Here is a 4,414-nt window from a genome sequence, read left to right on the forward strand (position 1 = left end):
TCGTCCGCATACTCATCATTGTCCTCTTGTAAAGATTCATCTTGGTTGTTTCTACACGGGCTCAATGTTGGCCTCACTTCTTGGGTCAAAAGAGGTTCAACAATTTCATCTTGCTTCAAGGGTGGGGGGCTACTAGCAACCAAAGGGGAGGGGTTCCGGTTCAAGTCCAAATGCAAACTTGACTCAACCTTCTTCGTTGCAAATAACTCAAGAGCCTTGTCTAGTGATTCGGCCACCGTCTCCTTGTATGCAACCCAACGTTGCTCCGAGTTGACACGCATTGTCTTCCAACGGATGTGCATTCCAAAACCAACGTTATGCCTTCCCTCCAACTCAATGATATCACTAGGGTCCATCCAATTCAAATCTTTCCTAACTTGTTGCAAGAGCTCCGCATAGCTAGGACTACTATCAAACACAATGTCTAGCTCATCCGGGTCCGGTAATTTATTGCCTTTCAAAAAGGCGTCTTTGTCCCCATGATGAACAAACACACATGTTCTTCCCATCCCTATAAGCATTCAAAGAACACAAGGTAACATTGCTTCCATGAGTACTAATCCATGGATTAACACCGAATACAAACCCTAATATATATATGAAACAACAACCCTAACCCTAACCATAACCCTAACCATAACCATAACCCTAACCATAACCCTAGCCCTAAACCTAACCCTAGCACCAACATAAGAACACCCATAAGAATAACCCTAGCATACTAACAAAGCCTAATCATAGAAATTGGCAAACAAACATCTCACATCTCCATGCAAATCTCTAGATCCAAACAAAACTAGGGTTTCCCCAAACTACCAACAAATGAGCAATGGGAGAACTTTACTTCGATCAAAACAAGGGGATCGGAGATTATTACCTTGAGGGAGGGTTTGACTTCGAAATCCACGGACAAATTCTTCAAATTTGCAAGATTTGGAAGAAGATTTGAGAGGGGGGAGAGTGGGAGAGGGGGCAAAGCTCGGGGAGAGAGTGAGAGAGTGTGTGGTGGGGGGGGGGTGGGGAGGGGGGCCCAGCCAAGTGGCTGGATAAGTCACAGTGCAGCGCCTAGCCGCTAGGCGCTGCACATTACACGTGTAGCGCCTAGAGGCTAGGCGCTGCACATTACACGTGCAGCGCCTAGCTCGGAGGCGTTGCACTGCTGGGTGCGGGCCCGTGGGCTGCCACGGTGGACAGAGGTGCAACGCCCCGGAGCTAGGCGCTGTACCGTAGGGTGTGGCGGGCGCTACACAAAAGGGTTAGGGTTGTGAAATAGTTTCGCACCCAATTCATTCTGTGAATTTATTTCGTTTCGAGGTCAAAATTGTCAAATTTGCCTACCCACTATCTCTAGCGTCGGTACACTTCGAGATATGTGCAATGCTCAGCGACAGGGTCAGACAATTAGCAGACTGTAGCTGTCTCACTCTCTCAGCATGAACATTAATTTCTGCTGGACATTGCTTTCTCTCCCCACGTCCTGTCTCATCCTCTCATAAAATACTCTGCATGCACATGCAGCATTTGCTGGACATTTCTCTCTCTCTCGCCTCCCTCTCATAAAATAATTCTGCATGCGCATGCACAAGAGAAGCTCTATCTCTCTCACGGTGTCTGACATGCATGCACACGCATACTCTCTCTCCTCAGCGTCCCTCTCTCACTACTCTGTCTCATGAAAAGGTGTGACTGCCAGGGTGTGGATGTTGTACTGTTCATGACATGAGTTTAAAAAAAGTAAGAGAAGAGAGAGTAGCAGGAAAGAGAGCATAGAGGAAGAGAGAGAAGAGTTGCATGCACGGGAAGAAACGAGAGAGTCAGAGGCACATGCGACGTCATGTCATGAACAGTTCCCTCACATGCAGATGATTAAGGATTAAGCGTCTGGCGCCAACTGCTGTGTGCACATATCTCGATGAAACATGGGCATGATTGGAAGGTTGAGATAAGGGGTACCGTGTAGCCCCAGCTAGTAAAAACCATTCTCGCCCTCCGATTATAGCTTACTTGTATCTTACCTATAACCGCACATTTGACGATGGCATGAGGAGTGAATTCGAACTACACCATAGCCGATTTCCCAATCCTACTCTGCTCTTTACAGATGACTCAGGCCAAGACGTGAGGGCTGGGTGGATCATGGCCGGCCGTGCACGGCATTTATCTCGCCGGAGCAACGACCTGCAAGATCCAACCGGCCGAGGTCAGCCTCCATCAGCTCGAAGAAAGAGGTAGGCGGCGGCACACGGAAAACATATAATAGAACATCTGCACCTTTCCTATCTAGCCATCCATTCTGCGCATCGCGATTCGTGCAAACACATTTCTCTTTTTTGTTTCTCTCGCATAAAACATGTTTTGAAATTCAAACCTTTGCAGCGTGGCAAAGCTTTCTATCTAGAATCTAGGATAAATCTTTCAGAATTTTTTGTCAAACATAAATATACAAAATATGATTTTTTTATTTTGTATATTTATGTTTGACAAAAAATTCTGAAAGATTTATCCTAGATTCTAGATAGAAAACTTTGCCACGTGGCAAAGGTTTGAACTACAAGACATGTTCTATGTGAGAGAAACAAAAAAGAGAAAATTTCATATAAAAAGTTTGTTGTGCTGCATAGATCTTAAAGCAATATTGGACAGCCAAGATAGCAGGGCCCGGGTGCAGATGTTCTAAAAATCCACATCCGACGGCACACGATTTACGAAGACCAACACCCACGTACACCCACTGCTTGAGGAGAGCCTAGAGCTGGCGTTTCCTACAACCACCAGAGATAAACTCATATTCGACATGGCAGAGTTGGGCTTGGACGACCTCATCAAAGGCATAAGACTAGTTTGGAGGCGACCCAAGCACAGCAATGGCTGACAACGTCATGCCGCCATGCGCACAGATTAGCAGCTCAGCCGGAGGAGAACACTGTTGGGCTAAGTCCCTCCACGTGGAGGTGTGTTAGCAGCCCAACATCAGCCCACACAAGTCCAACACATATGAACCGTTGATCTGTTCTGCATCCAACGGTTGTGAGTGTTTCCTGGTGAAGGGAGCAAGGAGAAAACCCTAGCCACCCCATCCCCTGCTGGTGGTGGCTGCCATTCGTGAGAGTGTGAGAGAGTACACACAAGAGAAACCACAACCTGAGAGAGAGAGAAGAAGCAGAGGTTCTGTCCAGATTTGCTGCATCTGACTAGACAGTGTTCAAGCTGGTGGTTGGAGGCTCAAACGTGCTTGGATCGACACCAAACTTGGTGAGCTCGTTCCTTACTTTGAGTACTTCAATCTGGTTAGCTGGTTTGAGGATTGGGTCAGTGGAGCATCAGATTTGAGAGTGGTTTTCTCAGCTCTGACTGCTGCAGTTTCACAACAGAGTAGTTTTGGGAGACGAACAGTTTGGGTAGGCAAACGATGTCGGATTGAGCTGAAATTTTGAGGAGATCTCAAGAACTCGTGTGTCTACTTGTCTACCAAATTTTGTTCTGTTTGGTTCAGCGGTTTAAGAACAGTTTGCAAAACACTGAAGGGTACAGAAGCTGTGTAAACTCTTCTTTGCTGAAATCTTGCTTCTTGTGGTTGTTGTTGCTGTTGCCGGTTGGCAACGTGGAGAGTGTGTTGTAAATATCTCTAGAGGTTCTAGAGAAGACTTTGTACTCATCATTCTCATAGTGAAGTTGCGTGGACCGGTCGGTCCACAGCCGTGGTTTTTTACTCCTCAAGTCGAGGAGGTTTTTCCACGTTAAATCCTATGTCACATGTGCATGTTGTTTGTGTTATTCCGCTGCTAACCTGTTGGTTGAAGCTGTCCTCAAAGTTCATCACAAGTGGAGGGGGCTGTGTAGTGTGCATATTTGCCGTGTCGGTGAATTTGTCCAGCGCATTGTTGCTGTCCAGCTCCAACAAAGTGGCATCAGAGCCTTGGTTTGCTTGTGCAAATTGCTGAGTTTCTTGTGGTGAAAGATGGAAGTGAATACCAGCAGGATGATATATTTGAATGGTACAATTTATCAAGCATGGAAGGGCAAGATGGAGGACTTGTTGTATGTGAAAGAATACTGGAAGCCAGTGTTCTCCACTGAGATGCCGGAGGGCATTGAGGAAGGTCAGTGGAAGGTACTTCATCGCCAAGCTTGTGGGTTTATTCGGCAATGGGTCGATGCCAATTTTTTGAACCATATAATTGATGAGACACATGCACACACCTTATGGCAGAAATTGGAAGAGTTGTTTGCCCGAAAAGAAGGTACAAACAAGATGTTCTTGATCAAACAATTGATGTGCTTGAGGTACAAAGAGGGCACTTTAATTGCAGATCATGTGAATACATTCCAAGGCATTATAAATCAGCTTTCTTTGATGGGAATAACATTTGAAGATGAAGTGTGAGCTTTGCTGCTACTAGGCTCATTACCGGAC

The sequence above is a fragment of the Triticum aestivum genome, chromosome 3D (genome assembly GCF_018294505.1).
Source record: "Triticum aestivum cultivar Chinese Spring chromosome 3D, IWGSC CS RefSeq v2.1, whole genome shotgun sequence".
Taxonomy (NCBI): domain Eukaryota; kingdom Viridiplantae; phylum Streptophyta; class Magnoliopsida; order Poales; family Poaceae; genus Triticum; species Triticum aestivum.